This window comes from Arvicanthis niloticus, chromosome 23 (genome assembly GCF_011762505.2).
Source record: "Arvicanthis niloticus isolate mArvNil1 chromosome 23, mArvNil1.pat.X, whole genome shotgun sequence".
In the NCBI taxonomy this organism is placed as follows: Eukaryota; Metazoa; Chordata; class Mammalia; order Rodentia; family Muridae; genus Arvicanthis; species Arvicanthis niloticus.
Genome location: NC_133430.1, coordinates 2,178,703 through 2,203,437, shown reverse-complemented (window position 1 = coordinate 2,203,437; position 24,735 = coordinate 2,178,703). Strand labels below are relative to the sequence as shown.

Below are 24,735 nucleotides of genomic sequence, written 5' to 3'. Positions count from 1 at the left end.
CTACTGTGTGTCTCTCTCCCATCTCTCTGCTTTTCCCCCTACTGTGTGTTCTCTCCATCTCTCTGCTTTTCCTCCTACTGTGTGTTCTCTCTCCCTCCTCTCTGCTTTTCCTCCTACTGTGTGTTCTCTCTCCCATCTCTCTGCTTTTCCTCCTACTGTGTGTTCTCTCTCTCCCTTCTCTCTGCTTTTCCTCCTACTGTGTGTTCTCTCCCTTCTCTCTGCTTTTCCTCCTACTGTGTGTTCTCTCTCTCCCTTCTCTCTGCTTTTCCTCCTACTGTGTGTTCTCTCCCTTCTCTCTGCTTTTCCTCCTACTGTGTGTTCTCTCTCTCCCTTCTCTCTGCTTTTCCTCCTACTGTGTGTTCTCTCCCTTCTCTCTGCTTTTCCTCCTACTGTGTGTTCTCTCTCTCCCTTCTCTCTGCTTTTCCTCCTACTGTGTGTTCTCTCTCTCCCTTCTCTCTGCTTTTCCTCCTACTGTGTGTTCTCTCTCTCCCTTCTCTCTGCTTTTCCTCCTACTGTGTGTTCTCTCCCATCTCTCTGCTTTTCCTCCTACTGTGTGTTCTCTCCCTTCTCTCTGCTTTTCCTCCTACTGTGTGTTCTCTCTCTCCCTTCTCTCTGCTTTTTCTCCTACTGTGTGTTCTCTCCCTTCTCTCTGCTTTTCCTCCTACTGTGTGTTCTCACCCATCTCTCTGCTTTTCCTCCTACTATGTGTTCTCTCCCTTCTCTCTGCTTTTCCTCCTACTGTGTGTTCTCTCTCTCCCTTCTCTCTGCTTTTCCTCCTACTGTGTGTTCTCTCCCTTCTCTCTGCTTTTCCTCCTACTGTGTGTTCTCACCCATCTCTCTGCTTTTCCTCCTACTGTGTGTTCTCACCCATCTCTCTGCTTTTCCTCCTACTGTGTGTTCTCACCCATCTCTCTGCTTTTCCTCCTACTGTGTGTTCTCTCCCATCTCTCTGCTTTTCCTCCTACTGTGTTTTTTCTCACCCATCTCTCTGCTTTTCCTCCTACTGTGTGTTCTCTCCCATCTCTCTGCTTTTCCTCCTACTGTGTGTTCTCTCTCCCCCACTCTGCTTTTCCTCCTACATTTGCTGTCACTTACAGTTCTCCAACGCCTCCCCGTGATGAGTGCTCCCAGTGATGAGCATCTCTGGTGCTGGTTGCCACCTGTGTAACTTCCTCCGTGTGATGCCCAGTTAGCTGTTTGCCTGTTTCATAATTGGGCTTGTTCCTTTCCTTGCAGTTGAACTTGAAGCATTCTCCCAGTCTGTGGCTTGATTTTTCAATCTCTTGATGGTGTTTTGTTTTTCAATGAAGTCCTCCCTGCCAATTATTTTCCTCACGGGTCATCCTTCAATGCTGTATCTAAAAAGTACTGCCAAGCCAAAGTCATTTAGATCTTGTCAGTGTCACTGACTAGCTGGCTTTTTTTAATACTGTGTTTTCTCTATGGGACTGTGGTCCATTTTGAGGTTTTTGTTTTGTGATGCACACATATAAGGTCTTAGCACTGTTAAGAAGACACTCTTTACTTCACTAACTTTGTCCAAGGTTCTTACTCATATTTATGTTGTTCTTTTTAGATGCCATTCTGCCCCATTGACCTACGAGCCTGTTCTTCCAGTCAGTACCACACTGTGTTGATTACTGTAGCTCTGTAATGAGTTTTGAGATCAGAAAGTATCAGCCCTCCAACTTTGTTCTTTCCTTTGATATTGATTGTATTACCCCCTCTTGGTCTGTCCATGTGAAATTTAAAGCCAGTTGACCACCTTTCATATCATTTATCTCTTCTGATTGATGTGGAATTTTTCTTTAATATGAGAATTCTATGTCTTTCCCTCAAGTATTGAACTGTCATGAATTCCAACTTAATTTAATAAGATAATCTGATGTGTCAGTGATGGCTGCTTGTCTCTACGGCAGCAGCCCTTGCTGCTCTTCTCCTCATATAGTAACTCACGAATCACAGCTCAGTAATGCGAAGGCGGATGACATCCATGGGACTTGGGCATTGGTTCTTCCATTTTGTCCCTGGATTTAATTAAATATGAAGTCTTCTGACTGGAAAACGAATATGAATAAAGAAGATTGTTTTGGAGGAAAATGAAGATAATGCTGTTGTGCTCCTGTTGACCCTTTCCAATTTGGGAAGCAATCAGGGCTAAAATAACCAAGAAGTTGTGCTGTTATCTCCAAGAATCCCGTCGTCCTACTTGACACTAAGGGTGGATAGAAAGTAGGAATTAAAAGGCATAGAGAACTGAACTCTCTGGGGCTGTGCTCTTTCATGCTTCACCTGCTTCTGACCAGGCACCCTGTATATGCAGATACATAGTTAGGGATGCAGCGGAGTGAGCAAGAACAGAGCCCTGCTGTCCCTCTCTGGTTTTAAATCATTACCTATATTTCTTAAGTATAATATATTGTCAAGTCAATGCCCATCGGATGCAAGCAAAGTTGCCATTGTGAAGTTAAGAAATGCTAAGACACAAGGCCATTACCATTCCTTAATTAGAGCTGTAGCTTCAGAGTGGTCGTTTCTATGTAAGTTACATTGGTTTTTTTTTTTTTTTTTTTTTTTTTTTTTTTTTTTTTTTTTTTTTTTTAATTATTTTTAAAGGAAAAGGAAAGAAAGCTGGCACGCATCTAGTTAAAAAAAATAGCATGAAAGTGAAACTTGGTACATCTGGGACCGGACAGCAGTAACTGGTTACCCTAGTCGCTCTTGTCTTGCCATAAAACTACTAATTAGGGCTCAGGTAGCCATGTCAGATTTATGGCCAACTGCAAAAGGTTTTTAAAATGAGCATTAGTAAGAAAAAAAAAGTTTACGTGCATCTCCTCATACAAACAAACTGCCAGTCAATATAGGTTCCATGAATGATTCAAGGCGGCAGTTGGTAAGGAATCTGTTCTAATTTTCTGAGAGGCTGTTAGGATCTGGCTTTAAGCAGTTTTCCCATCTTAGCTTATTAAGATATTAAGACACTGTAAGCCTCATACAATTTACAAAATTAACAGATTTTCTTCAGGTCTTTCTCTTCATTGGATTAGTTGTTTTAGTGCTAACATTAGTTGGTTAGTGTCTTAAAGAAATAGATTTTTTTTTTCCCAATTTCTAGGGATCCCCATGGCCAGGCTTGGTTTGCGCTTGTCTTTATTAGTGTGACTTGGTTGGCTTCTGTTTGTGGAGAAGCAGAAAGGTTACAAACTCTCCTTGGCAGAGTTTTACTGTCACTCTGTCTGCTTAGCCCACAGTTAACAAAGTGCTTTTTGAACTTAAATGTCGGAGATCTTATAGTTTAGAAGGGAAGCCAGCTCTGGGTCCTCTTTGACCTTCAGGTGTGTTCCTGACAGCAATCACCTGAGTGATTCCACTTTGCAGTCTTCAGGACCAGGATAGAATATGCTCTTTCCAGGTCAAATATTTATCATAGCAACATTTTCACTCCTTATCTTTGTCACAACCTTAGCACTCCCTTATTTGGGATATTTTAAAGGTGCATATGATGGGAACACAGACTGAAAACCAAGAAGGGAGTTGGGTGACTCCAAGGCTCTGTGGAGTTTAAGAATCTGAGCAGGAGGAGGAGTCAAACTTGAGTATAGCCCCTTCAGGAGTGTGGGGGAGGGGTCTGGTTGGAAGCCCCCTATAAGGAACAGGTAGAGAGGGACAAGGGTAGGGAGGGAGAGAACTCTGGGCTGGTCAGAGCATGGTCCACACAGCAAACCACAGGATGAGAGGCTGCTGGGCTGGACAGTCCCAGCACTGTGCACCCACTGCAGGTGGGGCAGCTTTTACTGAGGAGGGCCAGTAAAATGAGACTCCTGAGGGGAGTCTCATGGCTAGACAGTCTGCAGGTGACATGCAACCCTAAATTTTCCCAACTTGGGCTTCAGCAAGTCAGATAAGTCAATATTGTAAGTCCCATAATATTGACTGGAAATTGTCAGTATTATGAAAATAAAGCTGAAATTTGTAAAAAGAAAAAAAAAAAAACTCAGTTAAACACTATTCCTGGGACTAGACAAGAATATAGTGGAAAAATCATAAGCTGTACAAGTCACAGACAGTCCACCGAGGATGCAGATTACAGTGTTATTATTGCTTTGAATCATAATATAAAAGTATATAAAATAGTTTAGCTCATTTTATTTAGCTTTAGCCTTTAGAGAATAATAGTTTTAAATGATCCAGAAAGAAGAGAAGGAAGCCAGTGCTTCGCGTTCATTAAATTGTTTTTTTCTACCCTTATTTTTTTTAATCGTCTTTGAATCCTATGTTTAAAAACTATTTTCAAGTCCTGTGTTTCAATCATTTCAATAATGCTTATTAAATAAGCATTTCTGATCAAGCCTGGTCCTGACAATCTGGTTGCTGTTTCTGGTCATGTGGTTGACCTGATGAGGAGCAGCTGAGCTATGTGAGTGGTTTTAATCACACTGGCAGTCCCTATGAAAGTTCACCTTTGCGGGACTACTGGTAGCTGCAACCACCGGTCACCAGCAACACATTTTAGGAAAATTTAATCGTTTATTTCTCCCCATTACAAATATATGTAAGACTGGGAAAGTTGCATGCAGGTGGGATGGTTCTGTGAGGACTCAAAGTCTGAGGTAGTAGAAATGCCACACTCTGCTGTCGGGACTACAGAACACGGAAGAGAGATTTGTGTCATTTTGTTGAGAATATCCCCTCTCAATACAGCACTGTATTCAGTCTTACCTAACCCTGTTATAAAGATGGAGTTTGTCTTTAGAAGGCTAAAATGGATTTAAGAGTATATATTTAATAAATCAAGAACTTGCACAAGAGTTTTATCTACTGCTGTAGCTGCTTGCCTAATTTCCTTTGTCTTTCTGATCCTATATGCTAAGTCCTGGGTGGTGGTGGCACACACCTTTGATCCCAGCATTCAGAAGGCAGTGGCAGGCAGATCTCTGAGTTTGAGGCTAGCCTGCTCCATGTAGTGAGTTTTAGGACAGCCAGAGCTATGCAGAGAAACCCTGTCTCAAAGAATGAAACGAAACAAACCCAAACAAGAAAGACAAGAAAGACATAAAGTGTATCTTGATGTTCTCTTGAATAGCCACTGCCCCTCTAAGTGATCTAATGAAGAATAAACATTGAGTGGCCATGTAACCAGGGAGGGGACAAAGACACCACTCTACACTTCACCCTCAGCAGCCTGAAGACTTCCCTTCATCCTTTAGAGCCTTCATCCTAGGCTCAGCAGGGATTTGTAGCTTGCTGAATTAAGAATTCCAGAATTGGCTAGTAAGAAGCAGAATTGAGATTTTGCTAAAGGTATTTTAGTAGAAAGGGGCTCCTGAAAACAATAAGAACACACCCAAGAGTGTGGTGTGACCTCTCAAAGAAGCCTTACATTTCAAATGTCCCTACTGGTAACTGTGTGCAGGACTTTGGAAGCTTTCTGGAATTTCTTTGCTCACCAAGTTTTTGGGGACCTTCCTTTTTCCCCTCCTCTATTTGGTGAGTGAGATTTAGAAGTGCCTTGAGTGAAACTGCAATCTGCTGAGATAAAACTGAAACCACCAGATTGCTTGGGACATTTAGGGCGAGCTCTCGCTGTTGATTGGATTCTTGGTGGGATTCCTAGAAAATTATAAGCTTGCAGCTGAGAAAGGAGAAAGGTTTTAAGCAATTTTTAATTTTGTTGAAAACTTTCTTGCTGAGGAGGAGCTTCACCCAGACTCCAGGGTGAGAGTTTCTCTTTCTGCCTGTTTCCATAATCTTCTCTTTGTTTCATCCTGTTTCAAGTATATAATGTTTAAGTATTCAAAACATTGTTTCTTAGTGATATCTCAGCCACTTCAATCTTCCCAAGACTCCCACAGCTCTTCTGAAAGATGCCCCTGTGTCCTTTCAGGGTTGGCTTTTTCCTTCCCCTTCCCCTTCCCCTTCCCCTTCCCCTTCCCCTTCCCCTTCCCCTTCCCCTTCCCCTTCCCCTTCCCCTTCCCCTTCCCCTTCCCCTTCCCCTTCCCCTTCCCCTTCCCCTTCCCCTTCCCCTTCCCCTTCCCCTTCCCCTTCCCCTTCCCCTTCCCCTTTCCCTTCCTTTTACCACTGTCTAAATATTGTGCTTGCCAGAGTCCATCAGTCTGACCTGAGGGTGGACAGGCCTTTCATAATTTCCTTGTAACACCACTGAACATTTTTTGTTTTGACGGATGGTCTTTATCAACCAAGAGGCTTTTTTGGTGGTATGTGTTTTCTCCTGATATAGTTGATAGAACATTCTTGTCTTCTTGATTGGCGAGTGACCTAGGATGTTCCCTGTAGAAGAATGTTGCCTGATGCAGTGCTAATTGTGGACACTTGTAAACTTTCCTTCTCAGCTGCCTAACTCTTTCTAACATTTCCAGACATGGTTCTTCTGTTCCTAGAAAGTCTATAGTATATTCATTCCCATCCTTGCCAGGACTGGGGCAGTGAACAGTTCAGTGGTTGACAGAGTGCCTTTCCTTTTTTATTGTCATAAAATCATTCTAAGAGTCTTGAGGCAGCAATTCTCAGAGCAGTATAAAGTTGAAGGGTACTGGAAAATATAAGGCTCTTACAAACAAGAACACAATAGCACTGATCAACCTAGCAATAATTGGAAATGTGTGCAGCAGACACTTTGTACATTTTTTAAGCCTCCCAGTGGGATACAAAGAAAATTGCCTTTTAGAAAAAAAAATCCCATGACACTGTCTTTTGTAATTAGTGCTATTAAGTTGAAATGATAAATAACCATCAATGTCTTACTATAAAAGAAAATAACCCTCTGCACTGATCTCTTTTGAATAGCAGGAGACTCGATGGCATTGAGTATTGGAAGTCAGACTCCTTTAACCTGAGGATTCTTTAGAATTAAGCAAATTACAAAGCAAACCAAGATTGCTTTTTTTTTTTTTTTCCTACTTTTCATTGTTCAGTGTGGTCATTTCCACTAAGAGTAAATGAAACTTATTTGGCAAGGAAGTTAATAAATAACCTTAATAGTATGTGCTCCAGATGGTGAGTGTTTAGAAGCCTGCTAAAAGCAAACCAAAATCACAATCAAAACAACAACAACAAAACAATAAACAAAAAAAGAAAGAAAGAAAAAAGAAGAAAAAAAAAAAAAAAAACCCAAGCACTCCAGAGCACCTCTGTGGTAATGTGTAACATTCACACTGCCCAATATACAAAGGTAATTAAATTACTTGGAATGTTGGCTCATTTCTCTTGTAGGGACAGATACTGGAAGAGAGAACCTGTCATTGGTGGCTGCTCTTCCCAAAGCGTGGGGACCAATAGGAAAGGTCTTTTTTGGTTTGTGGTTCTGGTTAGAAAAACATTGCTATTGCACGGGTTTTATGCACGTAGGTTAAACCTGACAGTTTCTTGGGGGCATGAACAGGAACAGAAGAGGTGAGTATGAAGTCAGGAGATGCAGTCAAGGGGGAGTCAAGCTTTCTAGCTAAAACCTGAGACATGGTTTCTAGCATTTCAGCTTCTGGAGGCATGTTCTGGGTAATGTACCAAAAAGATTATAATCAGGGTGCCCTGTACATAAATCTATTATTAGTTATATACCCAAGGTCAAACAAAAGTTAATGACCATCTGCACACCAGAGAGCTAAAACTCCCTTCTTATTTCTTTTGTATAATGACTTTCTCATTATGCAAGATTTCAAAGCATAAACACAGAAGTCTCCCTGGTCCTTTTTTTTGTTGTTGTTAGTGAAACTTCCTGACAAACCACAACTTTCAAAAAAAAAAAAAAAAAAAAAAATCAAGTCCCATCACTTTTTAGCTCCCAAGTGTAGACAGCTTTTGTTTTTTGTTGAACAACCCTGTTCCCCCTGCTGGGTTAGTGACACCAAATCGGGAGTCAGCAATGCAATCAAGGCCACTTTGTTTAATGATTTAGTTTTGCATTTGTTGAGCTAATTAGCTGATTGAAGCAACTAATGGGTGTCTTTAATACACTGTTGACTGGGCAGCCTCTTCTCTACAGCCTGCCAGTTCCTTTGTTCTTGGTCCTCTGGGGAGCAGGAGCTGCTTCCCTGATGAACACATGATATATGGCACCCAGCATGGGGAGGTGGGGCCCCAGAGGCTATTATGCTAATTACCAGGTGCCCCAAAGAGGAAGTGCATCCATTTAAAACCCTATATCTGACTATCTCTGGGTATCTAAATAACATTTATATCTGATGGATCATGGGCCAGGATGGAGATGGAAATTGTCCATAATTCACTGATAGAATTTATAATTTTGTGACTACAGCTTGGTATGCCCCTAAAACAATACGCAGTAAAAACAATATGCAGATGGCTTAAAGTATTAAACATGAAAATCTTTAAGGAACAGTTAGCAGAAAATGATCACATAATTAAAAGGAAAGCTATATTAGCAGCTAACACCATCTCTCTCTGGTGCTAAAATGATCCTTAAGAAGAATTCCTCCCACGTGCAGTTTTTCTAAAGTCATGAAATTCTGTGGTCTAATAAAACACACCTCCTACCAAAGTCTCACAGTTTGGGAGTGTTGTCAGGAAACCCGAGGGCCACACTGTTTTACATATTCATGGTAAGTTGTCCAGCACTTTTTTTTTTTAATAAAAGGAGGTGGACTTGGCCTAAGACCATATTAGCCATCATCAGGTGCCAGGAAATCCATGTCTCCTAATCATGCATTGAGGTTGACGCCCCACAGAAATAGGAATAATAATTGCAGATAATAAAATACCTCCTCCTACCTTCTTTTCATTTCACTGACATTTTTCATCCTTGAAAATCCAAAGGCCCTCTCCCTCACGCACCCCAGGACACATTTTCTGCTGTCATTTGTATCGACAAGTAAGAGGCATCATGGGAAATCTCTGTCTTGGCCATATGACCCGGCAGTTGTCCATCCTTCATCACGTTAAAAGTCTAATTGTATAAGTAGCCGTGAAAATGGAGCCGTTCTCAGTGGAGCTGAGCTGACGTGAACAGTGTATGACGGTGGTGAGTGTTGCTCGCCCGTGTCAGCAGTGTAAAACACACTGCTCTACCGCTGAATTCCACCTCCGGGAGAGATACTCATGGGGAAGTGAACCTTGCTTCACGCATTAATGCCTATCATTTGCGTGACACACAAACACTGAATATTTTAGGGTTTCTCAATGAGTCATTTTCTTCATAAGTAGGTAAGACATAGTTTTAGTTGTTTGCATTTCCCAACGGGTTCTAAAAAGCACTGCTCTGGTAATACCTTATGGGGACTGAGGATATGTTTGGGGATGAGGTTGGTGAGAATTTCACCCCGCAGCCCCTGAAGATGTGCTTTTTTTCAGTTACAGTTTTTCGACACGTAGCTTTTGTTTGGCTGTGGAAACAGATGGGTAGATACTTGATACGATAAACCTGTCTTTTTCTGAGCGGGTGCTTCCAGCCTCCTCCTTGACTGATGGAAATGTTTTTTTCTTCCAGCATGGTTGAGTGTCAGTTCCATAGCCATCAACTTCATTACTTGTTAAGAATGCTGGCCTCTTGGGTCCTGCCTCCTGGCTGTCATTTCACTGTGGGGAGAGGCCCTGGCACCTGAATTTTAACCAGCCTGTGTTTAGCCTTAGGTGATTCCAATTCCAGACCTTGATAAATACACGTGAAAGCCAGATCTGCAGTCTCAGGAAGTGAGCTGGTGTCTGATGAAGGACATTTGTTGTTGGTTTTATGAACCAGACATGGTCTCGAGCAGAAGTTCACAACCTGTGGCAAATCTCTGTCTCCGAAAATATTTACATCATGAAAATAATTTTATGGTTGGGGGTTGCCACAACATGAAGAACTGATACACGGGTGACTGGGGGTTCAATCGGCTTAGAGAATTCAAAATATACTTTACATGCTACTACTAATTGATTTATTGGAGAATTTCTTGGCTTTTGGTTTGCCTACCTGAGAAGAAACTTCTCAATAGGAATGATAATGGAATTGCAAGTTTTTCATAATACTGGCAGTTTTATAAATGAGAATTGTTTCAAGCCTTTGCCTTGTAGACAGAGTCTGGAGTATGTACATATTCTGACCACAGTTTCTAAGTGGAACTGGCCAGGAAAACTTTTTATTGGAGTTGATTTTTATTGGCATATGAGGAAACAATTTTTATTTTATTTTTAAGACTCTTACATTTAAGCTCAATATTTACATATTCTGCCCCCCCCCTCCATTACCTTCCATATATTTGGCACTCCTCAAATTTTCAGCCTCTTGTTCTTTAATTATAATTATCTCACACACACACATACACACACACACACACACACATTGTATGTACATATGAATAAAGTACATAAGCATAGCCTGCTGACATCACCTGGTGTTGCTGGCTCAGTCTGCCCCTTGGGATTGGCAAGCTTATCCCAGCGCTTGTCGTTAGAGAGGACTTGATTCTCTCTCTCTCAGCTCTCTCAGCAACATCATTTACCCATAGCTCTTTGAGTGCTGAAATCTGTTAATAATTCCTGAATCCTTTTTCAGGTCTTGGTTAGGCAACCATGTTGTTGAGATTTGCCAGGCAACTTCCCTGCCCCGTGTGTGTAGAAGAGACTCTCTTGCAGCCGATATTCCGTCCTGGTCCTCTGCCTCTTAGAAATTCTTCCATCTTCTATTCCACAATGTCACCTGAGCCTCAAGTGCAGGGGTCACTTTGTAAATGTGGCATTTGGGGACGAGCACCACAGAGTCAATTGTCCTCTGGTTTTTAAACAATTATGGCTTTCTGTGGTTGGGGTGAGCTTTGTCAGGGGAAAGAGCTACACTTAGCTGAGGGTATTAGGTAAGGATAAGTATTTAGAACACAGTTAGAAATTATACTGGTTTGATGAAGTCAGAGTATTAGGATCTCTTCCAGGGCCCATGGCCCTGTTCACCATGGGTTGTGGTCTAAGTTTTGAGAACCGGGAATAGATTCCCTCCTATTGAGTGTGACTTGTGCCTCATTAGACAGCTGCTGGTTACCCTCAGGATGTACGTGCCACGATTGCCTCTTTCAGGATCCCTTGCCATTCTAATCATTGTTCCTGTCGTTCAAATCTGTAGATGTGAGAACCTGAAGAATACCGTGTAAGCAAAATAATCCAGTCATAGAAAGACAAAGTCTGTCTGGCCTCGTGTATATGTCCAGTTTTTTTTTTTTGTTTTTTGTTTTTAAATGTCAATCTAAAAGAAGTAAAAGCAGGGTTAGAAGACAGAGGAGAGGTCACCAGAGACTTGGAAGATGGGGAGTAAGGAGAGTCATCATATGATGACAAAGTAGTACAAAGCTTCAGTCAGGCAGCAGGAACACTCTCTGAAAGCTGGTCATAATTATCACATACAGTAGATTTCATAATTGCTTAGGATAGATCTTAAATTATTATTACTGTAAAGTGATGAGGAAGTGAGGGGCTATGTTGGCTTGCTAGAATCATTCCATGGTGTCTACAAGCTGTCCTTCCACACTCTAGATTCTGTCAACCATGGACAAACACTTGGTTGATTCCGGGAGTTTTCACATGGCAAAACTTGGATTTCTCACATACTGAGACCAAATCAATACTGAATACATATGAACGAGATGATATGTAAGCAGATCATGCTGTAGACTCCTGTCCTGTCACCTCATGGAAATCCACTGTTCTTCAGCAAGTGTTTCCTGAGTATGTGTTCCTAACTTATTCTTGCAAGTTTAGCTAGACCTACTATGATTGTATATGTGAAATATATATAGATATTTTCTCCCTTGTTCTCTGAAAAATAGTTTAGCCACTGTTTATATTACATTTGCACTCTGTTGGTTATTACAGCAGTCCATAAAAGTATATGATAGTATCTACATAGGTTATAAACAAGCAGATATCATTTTATAAAAGGGCCTTGAAACATCTTCAGACTTAAGGACCAATATCCTGAAACTAGTCTTCCCAGATACAACAGTGACTGTGTGCAATGGCACACAATCATTGTGTAGTGTGTGCTTGTATCAGAATATCTCATTTTATCCTGCAAAACATATACTTATTATTAATTTAATTCAAATTTAAACCACAATTTAGTTTGGGCAAATAACCAATGCCACATCAAAACTTTTGTCTTCAGATATATTTTGGTAACCTTAAGAGATTATATTTTTTTTCTTATGAGCCATTAAAGTTATTATATTAAATCTATATAAGGATAGTATAAATTTTCAGTTTTTCATGACAGTGAAATATAGAGGGGAGACACCATGTTTTTTATTTTTGAGAACTGCTTCATGGCCTTCAGTCAGCCACGCACTGCAGAGAGCAATGTGGTTTCTGCTTCTGTCTTGCATTCTTTTGGGGATGTTGGCAGGCAGTCTGTTCAGGATATAACTCCTGCCTGCGGCTGGTTAATTCCCCTCCTAGATTATTCAGTTCCTGGCACCCAGGAGTTGTTGAAGGATGCACATGTGGAGGCCACACTAGTAGCTGCTTACCCAGTGAAGAGCAGGAACTGCTTCAGCTGCTAACATGCTGGGCCTTCCTGGCTACCCTGCCCAAGACTTACTTTGTTGAGCTCAACCTGTCCCTGTACCTGACACAAGTAGAAACATCTTGATGACCCACCATCCTGAAAAAGAAAAATTCTAGAAAACTAAAGTCTACATCCCCACTGTCTCAAATTCAGTGCTGTCGATGTTGTTATTCTAAGCTGGCCAGCGGGGGGATCTGAAACAATCTCTATGGCATGTGAAGCTAATGTCCCTGAAGATGCTATCTTCTGAGCCATCTTCCTGTCCTCACTGTAGGCCCTAGCCCTGCTAAGGCAGAAGGAGTGTTAACTTACAGCTGTTGTTATCATCTTTCTCCCTGGTAGGGACAACTTGTAGCCTTTCCTGGGAATAGTCTGAGTTCGGGTTTCGACAGAGCTGTTTCTTGATGTGTGAAGGATGATAATGTCTCTTGATACAGTCCTTTCAAAGATTTCTGTCTAGATGAGGGGATATGACATCAGTGACTTTGCCTTTCCATGTTTTAGCTGTGACTTCTTCATTCTAGTGATAGGTGGATAGGAAAAAAAGATCCCATTCATAGAAGAAAATGCCAGAGAGAAAGAGCATTAGCTGCTTACAAGTCATGCTCTCTGATTACCTGCCTCACCCTGCACTGTGTTGCTGCAAAACTTGGTGAGTCGATGCAGCTTAACAAAAATCATCAAGAAGTACTATGGAAATGTTTTTGTTTCCCTAGTTGTAGAACAAATAACCTCTCCTTTCTATTCTAGTAAGAGAGATTTCCGTGAGCAGCAAGGAACGTTTTCACATCCGTTTTGGACTCTTCTTCCATAGTCCTCTGCCATCTGTTTGCTTTATTTATTTATTTATTGGTCCATATGATATTATTGCTTATGTTTATAAGCACAAGGACCTCTGTGGTATTACAGGGTTTCACTGTGATATTAGTGGAGTGATTTAGCAATGCAATCATTCACAATCCAAGAACAAAACACGTGACAGAGGTATCAGAAGATTGTAAGACTGTAATTTGAAAATACCAATTGTCTACTGTCAGAAAGGAAAAGGAACAACCAGGGAAGTAAAAGACTTCTACAACAAAGACTATAAAAACTGAAAATAGAAATTGAAGAAGACTCTAGAAGACAAAAGGCCTCCAGTGTCAAAGAGAGACAATTGTGAAAACTTTTTATTAAAAGTACTAGTCTATGTATGCAATGTAATCCTAATTAAAATTTAAGTTCTTCACATAAATAGAAAAAATAATTCTAAAGTTTTTCTGAAAACAAAAAGAGCCAGGACTGGTCAAGCCATAGCCATCTGACTCTGAACAGTTACTGAAATATGCATTAGAGAAAAGAAGGCAATAAATGGTGTTGGTCAACTGGATCCACATATAGAAGAATAAAACTAGGTTTTCTACTTTCACTCTGCACAAAAATCCAGTCAAAAAATTAGTTGGTTATTCTATAACAATCTATACGGTAGTGCCAATTTGTACCAGTGGACATGATATTATGGTGTGTGTGTGTATTTGTGTGTGTGTGTGTGTGTGTGTGTGTGTGTGTGTGTGCATTGGTGTGCGTGCACATGTGTGTATGTATATGTGTCAGTGTGTACGTGTATGTGTGTGTATGTGTCTGTATCTATGTGTATGTGTGCTTTCTCACATTTCTTTATTCATCTGTTGATGAATTCATGCCTGCTACCATTAAGTGAGTCAAACCCCATGGCTCAATGCTAGGGGAGAATTTCGTACTATTATTCTGCTAAATGGACATAGTATTAAACTGTCCCTCTAAGTTCTTTTCTTGATACCTATAGATCAGTACATCTCTCAAACCTTATCAGAGAAGTTTGGGGGGTTTTTGGCAGTAGATGGTGATTAATACAGAAATTTGCAAGTGCTTAGCATACCGAAAATAAGAGACTGGAACTGTTAGCCTGAAATGATATTTCTATAATCACACCCTCAGGGATCGGGGATTATTGTGGAAGAGGGGGCAGCAAGATTGTAAGATTGTCAGCGAGTGGGCTCTGCAGGGAAATGGGATTTTCTGGCTTTGACAGTTGCACACCGTGGCTGTGAAAGCATGCCTGTGACCGACCAGTACATGATCAAACCAAGAAAAATCCTAGCATGTGTAGTGGGAGGAGCTTGTGAAGCCCTCCTCCTCCTGAGGAGCTATTGTCAACTGACGGCTGTTGGGAGGGGGAGACTCTCTTTACTTGAGTGTTGTCACTGCTGAGAGGCTAACCATGCTCTAGTGGATGTGTATCCCATGTATGTACAGGCAGCATTAAGTGGATTCAGCCGGTTTTTAAAAAGAGCCCATGAAATTAGGAGGGAAGGTGGTTGTGGGGGTTGGGTAGGGAATGCGGGTGTATGTAATCTACGTATATTATGTGGATGTATGAAAATCTCAAACAGTAGAAGATATAAACAAACAAACAAAAAAAGAAAATGCAGAGAAGTGGAGATACTGATGCTGAGAAGGACAGGGATGACATACATGCCTTTCCTCATATGTGTCATCCAGACACAAAAATAAAAGGAAGACTGTTTGAGACGAGGACCGGAGGGAAAGGAAGAGATATAAGAAGGGATAAAGGGGGATGAAGAACTGGCTCAGAGGTTAAGAGCGCTGGCTATTCTTCCAGAGGTTGTGAGTTCAATTCCAGTCAACCACATTGTAGCTCATAACCATCTGGGATCTGATGCTCTCTTCTGCTATGTAGGCATATATGCAGGAAGCATACTGTGTATATATAATTAATAAATCTTTAAAAAAAAAAAGAAAGAAAAAGGGAAGGATAACAGGGAATTGAATATAGCCAACATATATATCTGTGTGTAAAATATAATGACAGTTATTTTATACAATCAATATATGCTGATGTGGATAATTTACCATGACCCCTTAGTTTACCAGGGGGTGCCATGGAGATCTGACATGCTTGCTTTCTAGCTTGCTGTCTTGAAGGCATGATTATGCAGCTATGAAGAGCAATCCAGGGGCCTCCGGCACGGTCTTAGCTGGGCAGTGTGACTTAGTGGCTTCCAGAGACTCATTTTTTATTCCGTGAAATGGAACTCAAAGCATATGCCCCTGGGCCTTGTTGGTGGGTAAATGGAATAGCATAAAGTACATTGCTTTCTGCTGTCATAGTTAGGCCTAGAAATCATCTTTCTTTTACTAGCTGAGATAAATCTTTTAGAATTTAATTCCTGGGAGAAATTATATAGAGTGATAGAGTGCTCTAGGATCTTTTAAAATGAATGGGCACTTTATAGTGTCTCAGGATCATATCTGGCTGTCTGCTGCACCATGAGATTATAGCAGATTGCCCTCCATCTGTCCCCCGGCCAGAACACATCCTTAAAAGGCCTTCTAAAAGCCTCAAGTGTTCTGCCTCTCAAGAAAAATACAGAAGAAAATTTGTAACTAGGGGATGCTTGATTTTTGTTCTTTTTTTAAAAAGTTGAACGAAACCTAAGTTATCTTCGCATTAAGAAAAATCCCATTCCCCTTTCTAGTACGTGTTAAGGTGAACATAGCAAGAAAATAGGTTGCTTACATGGATTGGGCACAGATTACTTCTTTATTGGCCTGGCAATCGGGGTAAATATTTATGCTCTCATTAAGAGCTTGATATGTAATGTTGTAGGGACATTATCATTTTTTTTCTGTTGAATAACTTCCAGTAACTGGACTTAATAAATCTTAGAAATAAACACTGTTAAAACCTCCTATGAAGTAAAAGAGAGGGTAGTTTGAGGAGTCTTGGCTGGGAGGCAAAGATGAACCAAGTGAATTAGAATTAGAATTAGAACCAAGTGAATGAAACAGCGAGAATGCTGTCCTTGGAGCTGGGACTCCGCCAGTCAAGAGCAGAGCACGGATCACATGCAGGATGTGCTGCTTGCTCCAGGGAAGCTGCTCAGCCTCCTCACTGCCTGGTACTGTCTTGATCGATTCTGGAAGACCTCTGCCTACCTGTGCTGGAAAGCCATGCAGCAAAAGCTTGTCTGCTGTGTCCGAATCTGTGGTTTAAGAGGCAGGGGAGGGTTTTGGGGGGAGGGATTTGGGTAGGAGCACTTAAAAAAAAAAAAAGATTAAGTCCTTATGGCTTTAATTTTTACAACTTAAACTGTTGGTAAATAGTTCAAGTCCATTCTTGTTTAGAGAATGGGTGGTACTCCACCCCACTCACCCTGCTCTCTTGTTTCCTTTATGTCTAGTCTCACTGTTGCTCATTTTCAACAATAAACTGTCTCCTTCACTGGTTTCCTGTGCCATTCTGGAGTTATTTATCCTCTCTGGGGTGAAGCTTTTTCATTTGTAAAGTGAGGATAGTCTAAATGTGCTTGGAATCAGACTGAAGGAATCAGACCAGGCCTTCACCTGCTCTACCACCTCATGGGGATAGCGAGAGCATCTTCTCTCTTCGAATGGACTTCTGCACAAACAATCATGTGGTTGTCACTGTGTGAGTGGAGCCTGCCTTGGACAAGGCTAAGCCTTATCCACTGGAAATTTCCAAATTCTGTCTGCTATGCACTTACATCATCAGCTAGGGATGCCTTCACAGAGAACATAAGTGGGTTGATTGAGACCCTACAGTCTTGTCAGCATGGGGGCGATTAGTGGTGGTTATGGAACCAAATCACACACAGCATGTTCCATAGTTTGGGCACGATTTTTTACATGCATGTAATTTAACTCTCAGTAACCATGGCGAAACAAGCGTGTCAGAAAATAATACGTGCAAGTATAGTTTATCATTTCAATATTTTTTAAGAAAATGCTTTCAAAAATATCTTGACAAAACCACTAAATTAGGTGATTCAAAAAAAAAAAAAAAAAAAAAAAAGCCAGGAAAAATGATAAGTTCCAAGAAATGATATGTACCTTTTTATCAACGGAAACTCAGTTCCCCAGTTGTCTACTACATAGATGCTGAGTAGATATTTAAGGTGGTGCCACAAAAAAAGCATGTTTTTTTAGCCTGTCATCCTGGTTTGTAGCCAGGCACCATGGTCCAGATTTGCTGGGCACCCTACAGAGAGATGTGGGAAGAGCTAGTGGAAGCCCCCACACTGAGAGGCCGTCATGTGCCAGAAGCATGTTTATTGTCGGGACTGCATTTTACTTCATTTATATTCCTTCCTATGTTGTTAAATGACCTCTGTGTTCCTCGGGCCTTTGCCAGCCAGCCTTCCATCACTGAAATTAACTTAGAAAGACAAAGGGCTTATTTTTAGTCCCTAGGTTTCAAGGTTTCAGTCATGATCAATTGGCCCCATTGCCTTGGGGTTGTGGGGTGGTAGCTCGTTGTCGTGGTGGACGTATGGCAAACAGGGAAATTGCTCACTTCTCGCCAGGAGCTAGGAGAGAGAAGGGAGAGACTGGAGTCCTGCTCTATCCTTCAAGGGCATGCTGTAGTAACATCTAGTCCAAACTCATAAAGGTTCTGTTCCCCGAGACCTCACCAAGATCACCACGCTGAGGTCTAAGGAGGGGCTGAGAGTAGTGCAGAGGTGATCCATGTAACCCAGATCTCAGTCTCCTCATGCCTTATGAAGTAGATCACTCCTGAGGACAGGGGCTGTGACACCGGTGATACCTGCCGTAGGGGCTTGCCCATAGCCAATGTCATGTTGTGTGAAAACACATGGACTCAGTGTGTGATCATTGGCAATGTGGGCACGGGCCTCACAGGGCAAGACAGATAGAAACCCAGATTGGTGAATTACCCGTATTGCGGTGAAAATTGAAACCACAGTAGCAGATATGATCACTGAAGAATGAGGGAAAGGGAGAGGAGAGGCCAGGGCAGGCTTGCAGGATGCTAAAAGGACACAGGAAGGGGGTTATAGGCTGAACAGATCAGGCCAGAGAGAAAACCATTTATTAGACATGTGACAGGTGGTCACTGGCTAGCATTGAGGTGTGTGTGGGTGGTTGGGGGGCGGTGAATCCAGACTGAAATACTGTGCCATGTGGAGGCACTAGGCTGCAAATACTGACCCCCAGTTTTCAGATTTCAACACTAGAATAAACAGGGTCACAGTAAAGGTCTTGCGACTGCTTCTCTTGTTTTTAAGGATAAGAAGGGATCTGAGCATTTGGAAGTGGGTGTCAACGTGTTGGCAGCACGCTCGCATGTTGCTGCAGCTGGCCACCCTGCCACTTCACACAGAGAGAGTTCCTTGCTGAATGTGCAGAGTATGTTGTGGAGAGCCTCCTTAAAAAAATATTATGAGCCCTCTGCAGGATGGTACAAAACAACAGCTCACTGTTTACATAAAGAGGAACTAGGTCCTGCCTCCTGTGGTTGGAAACTATTCGCTGTTTGCCTAACATTTTAATATCCACAGCCCACAAAATACAAAAAAAAAAGGACCCTGACTCCATCCCATACACATCATCATGCTCCCATCTGTGAAAAATACCAGTTCTAATACATTTTAACCTTAACCTTTTTTTCTAATTTTTTTTTCTGTTACATTCTGTCCTATTTCACTGAAGAGGGCAAGATCAAAAAGGAATCCATTCCAAGATTAACATCAGTCATCTGTGGTATTGTTGGCCAATAAACCCAGGAAGTAGAGGCAGAAGGATAGCCTGAGCTAAAGTCAGACTGTCTCAGAAAAACAAAACACCGAGAAAGGACCAGCTGGTTGGCAGTTTGGGCAGCACTGCTGCCTTTGCAGCTGGGCCACCGATAAGGCAGCCATGCCTGCCGCCAAGGGTGGGGCCTCCCTGAACTCACCCTTACAGACGGTGTGAGTACTTGCCCAGCTCCTTAGTAACCTTGATGTCAGGTGGTACCCTTTGTGAAAGGGCTTTCTTTCTAAGAGGAAATGCCAAATAAGAAGGGATCCTTCTGTTGCCACATCCTAAAGTCTTTGCAAAGTGCTCCATAACTTATTTTCCGGAATTATCTTTGCTGACTATTCACCTGTGGCTTGAAGTGCTGAATTTCTATCTGTGGGAGTTTTGATTGACTTGTAAACTCTTTGATAAAAGACACAGGCCGATTGATTTTAAAAGAAGCATGTCAGCTTATGTGTGCAGGCACACTACCACTGTGTGCAGGTGCACTACCCTTGTGTGCAGGTGCACTACCCTGTGTACAGGTGTGTTACCCTGTGTGCAGGTGCATTACCTTGTGTGCAGGTGCACTACCCTGTGTGCAGGTATGCTACCTTGTGTGCAGGTGCACTACCCTTGTGTGCAGGTGTGCTACCCTGTCTGCAGGTGTACTACCCTGTGTGCAGGTGCACTACCCTTGTGTGCAGGCACACTATTCTTGTATGCAGGTGCACTACCCTGTGTTCAGGTGCACTACCCTTGTGTACAGGCACACTATTCTTGTATGCAGGTGCACTGCTCTTGTGTGCAGGTGTGCTACCCTCATGTGCAGGTGTGCTACCTTTGTGTGCAGATGCTCCCTGTCAGTATAGGTCTTACCTTTCCAAAGTCGTTGAGGACACTGCAATCGCAGCATCAGTGAGATGACACAGGAGCACTGCTCTGATTCAGCAGCCAGCCTAGGCTACATAGAAAGTGCTGGGCCAGTCTGGGTTACATGGGAAGTCCTGGGCCAGCCTGGGCTACTTAGGGACCAGCTAAAAGAATGCGGCATGACTGCCTCAAATAAAAATTAAATAAATTTAAAAGTCAAAGGGCTATCAGTTATACACTTTTGGTTTAAGTAATATTTGTGGAGTCATTAGGAGACTTTCCTTAACATCTATGATAGTAAGTTATTGGAGAGAAACGTCGTTCTGTGGGGCCGGGGAGATGGTTCAGTGCTCTCATATAGAGAGCATTGGTTGGGTCCCCATCACTCGCATGGCGGCTCACAACTGTGTATAACTCTAGTTCCAGGGGATATGACACCCTTTTCTGGTCTCCAAGAGTACCAGCCATGCATGTGGCACATAGACATATATGTAGACAAAACACTCATGCACATTAAAAGGCAAATGTTAAAGAAAGAAGGAACGTGAGAAAGCCAGCAGCTCGCCCCTGAGGATGCAGCACCATCTAAGTCTGGGTCCCATCACTTACGTACTGTTTCCAGTTCTGTTTACTTACAGATCATGGCTTCACTTTTTCTGACAGCTGGATAGAGTTCCACCATGTCTGTGTCCTACATTTTCATTATCCTCAGCTGAGGGACATTGGATTGTTTCCATTTCCTGGATATTTCAAACAGAGCAGTAGTGAACACGGCTGTAGAATAGGATATCAGGTCCTTTGGGAATACGCTCAGGAGTGGTGTAGCTGAGTCATACAGTAGACCTGCTTTTAGCATTTGCAAATTCTCTACACTGATCTCCAGAGTGGCTCCTCTAGTTTGCAATTCCACTAACAATCCACGGCAGGTCCTGTTTGCTCACACCGTTACACAATGAGGACACCAATCAACATGCCTATGTGGATGGGGGAAGTGTCACAAGCCCCTACCTAAGATGAAGAGCTTCAGACAATCAGTGGCTGCTATGTTTATATCATATGTGAGATAAACAAAGAGAATTGGCTTTCTCTAGGGATGACCCTCAGACAGGTTATCTAATCCCAAATGGTCAGCCATAAACACATAAATACAAGCAACTCTAGATGGACTCATAAATTGTATGTGTGTATATGTGTGTATGTATATGAATGTATGTATACGTGTGCGTGCACATGTGTGTATATGTATATGAATGTGTGTATATGTGTGTATGTGTATACATTTGTAAGTGTGTGTATGTATATGTATGTATGTGTGTCTGTATATGGGTGTCCATGTGTATTTATGTGCATATGTGTGTATGTGTGCATATATGTTTGTATATATATGTATGTATATGTTTGTGTGTATGTATATTTGTGTATGTGTGTATGTGTATGAATGTGTGTGTGTATGCGTGTATATGTGTGTATGTATGTATGTGTATATGTGTGTATGTGTATAGATGTGTATGAATGTGTGTGTGCATTTATATGTATGTGTAACATATATATATGTGTGTGTATGTGTTTGTATATGTTTGTGTGTATGTGTGTGTATGTATAAGAAAAGTGAAGAAGTTATGAATGTGAGGAATTAGGGGACACATGGAAGGGGATTGAGGGGAATTAGGGGAGGTTGAGAATGATATAAACACAAGACTCATGCATAATGTTCTAAAAGAAAAGTTAGAAGGAAAAAAATAGTAAAGTGCTATCACAGCAGGCCAGGAAGAGCCTTGGGAGCTATCAGCTCTAGCTCTGGATCCCTCCTGACTAATTTACAAATAGGCACATTTAAACTAAATACTCTTATGTGAATTAGTGCTAAGTAGTTCACACATACTGTTAGTTCTCATGTGGCCTCTCGTGTTCACTACTCAAAGCACATACTCTGAATCTTTTACTTGTGTTTTTGTTATGCCAAAAGTCATTTTCAAAGGCTGTGTGTGGAGAGATAAGGGGATGGTTTGTGTTGGCAGAAGGCGAGGCTCCTAGCCTCCCTGGTCCCAGAAGTGTCATTCTTGTGTACGTGTCCTGCTGGAGGGCATTGTCCCAGAATCAATATTTGCACAGAAACTCTCCCCCAACCTACCCTTATTTGATCAGATAAGAGAAAAATGGAACCCAGAATCTAAACAACCTGCCCCCTCCTCTTCTTGTCATTAACTTCACTGTTAGGAGACATGAAGATAAAGTTGTCTCCTAATGCATTCTTTGACATTAATATGCATGTACTGTAGGATTGCTTTAATGTTCCAACTACATATTTCATGTGCATGGTTTTAGTGGTGAACACAAGTCCTTAAAAGTTCAGAATAAATAAGTTTTCTTCTCATGATGTACATGAACCACAGGCTAAATTCTCCCTGAAAGTTATGATAATTCTGTGTTTTTTTTTAAAACTGTTTATTTATATGCTGGGATAAGATATTCTCTTTTCTTTATCCTCTGGCATATATATGTAGATACACTCTGGCTGCCCTTTAGGTAAGTTACTTACTTTCTTTATCCCTGTACATCTTGTAGGCAGGATACATTTTAGGACAAAGGTATTGTAAGTGGGTTACTGTCCTTATCCCTCCACTGGGAGTCCTGTCTGGCTACAGGAAGTGGTCACTTCAGGATGCATATCCCCCACTGCTAGGAGTCTCAGCTAGAGTTACCCCCCATAAACTCTCTGGGACCCTCTCCTCATCCCAGGTCTCTGGCATGTCCTAGAGATTACACGCACACACTACCTCTGGTTTCTCTTTAGCCCTGCTCCCTCCTCCCCACTTCTGCTCAGTTCCCTCGTTTCATCAACCAACCTCCAATATTTATTTTGTTTCCCCTTCTGAGAAAGATTCAGTCATCCTCCTTGGGCCCTCCTTGTTATTTGCTTCTCTGGGTCTGTGGATTATAGCGTAGGTGCAGAAGAGTATGCTTTTACAAGGCCATACTGTCTACATAGCTCTATAGGTGGGCTTTATGGTAAGTATCCCACAGTAGGCACTAAAGTCATACAAAAGCAAAAACAGGTTAAATGATTATTCTAAAAACTGCTCAGCAGAAAGCGTAATCTTTATAAGTCCACCGCTAATGCAAACTGAGTCCATGAGTGAAGTTAAGGCTGGAGGTTGTAGGTGTTTGGCATCCTTCCGATGGAAAGGAAACAGAAGGAGGAATGGTACAGTGACCACAAGGCTCTGTTGAGATCAGCTAAGACTGTCACTGACAGCTGATTCTCCTCATCTCTCTTTCCTGCACCTCCCTCCCACATTCCGGTCATTGTCAGGTGGAATTCATTCTGTCTAAGAGTACAACCCGACTCCTCCATGCTTATCTTTCTCTTTGCTGCCTCCCTAGCCTAAGTCATCCCATTTCTAGGGAAGGCTCCTGTGACAGTGACCTGACTGGTCTCTCTGTCTCCATTTGATGCTATATTATCTTTCACCATTCACAAACAGAACTTAAGAGCATCTGCAGCAAGTGTTATAAATTCTTCAATGGCCCCCCTCTTCTTTGACTCAAGTCTAAATTTATTGCATTCTGTACCATCTCTAGATTCGTCAGGTCTCACTGTGTCCTCTCATGGGTGGTTAGCTCAACCCTAAATCTGTCTCACCCATGTCATCTTAGCTACTGTGATCTCCTTAGCTCAGCTGTCACTCTGTCTGTCTGTCTCACCCATGTCCTCTTGGCTACTGTGATCTCCTTAGCTCAGCTGTCAGTCTGTCTGTCTGTCTCATCCATGTCCTCTTGGCTACTGTGATCTCCCCAGTGGATCTGCTGCCTTTTCATAGTTGTTCTTTTCTGACTTTTCATCTTATCTTAGTTAAAAGATTGAATTACATTGATTTATTGTGTGTGTGTTGGGGGGCGCGGCTGCTTTGCCATGATATACATTCCTGTGGAAATCAGGTAACAAACTACAGGAACCACACTCCGGTCCTCAGGCTTGGTGGCAAGAGGCTTTCCCCTCTTAGCCATCTCCTCTGCCCTCACTTCATCTTATATTTATTGTTGTAAAGGTATTTGGTAAAGGTAGTTATAAGTGACTGTTTCTCATACTTGTGGGGCTTCTCTGCCCTGTCTGTGCGGATAACCCCAGTGCCAGGCATGTATTATGTACTCAATACACACTTGTTTTCAACTGAACAGCTATACATACCAAAAAGCTGTCCAGTCACCAAGCTTGGGTCAGGGTTGCATATATTATATTTTTTTAATTGAGTATCTGTGTGAGGATAGAGATCCCAAGGAAGCTGGAGTGTGGGAGGAATCCCTTCAGTAGTGAGTAGACTTCTAAGATAAAGCCAGAACTTGGCACTTGTATTTATATTATTTGAGACTGGTTGCTTTAGCAGTTGCACCACACTGGATCAAATAAAGAAGAGTCTGGAACCAGGGCTTTGTGTAGGAGGTTGTTGTAGCCATGAGGAAAGAGTGATACAATGTTTGACAAGAAGGCGCTGGGGAAAGGGAGACGTGGGCCCAAGTGTCTAGGGTTTGGAATTCTGTGGTGACAATGTGCCAAGTAACTCAGGCATAGAGTATTGTTTCCTTTGTAATAAGACATTTATCTTGTGACCCAGAACACCAGTTTTACACACACACACACAGAGAGAGAGAGAGAGAGAGAGAGAGAGAGAGAGAGAGAGAGAGAGAGAGAGAGAAAATAAGACATTTATCTTGTGACCCAGAACACGAGTTACACACACACACACAGAGATAGAGACAGAGAGACAGAGAGA

At 42.0% G+C, this 24,735-nt stretch overlaps 1 protein-coding gene across 1 annotated transcript in view; it reads left to right on the top strand.

The window, feature by feature from the left end:
* Rapgef5 (Rap guanine nucleotide exchange factor 5) overlaps window positions 1-24,735 on the top strand; it is a 236,612-nt gene that overhangs the window by 89,936 nt on the left and 121,941 nt on the right. The window lies entirely within an intron of this gene.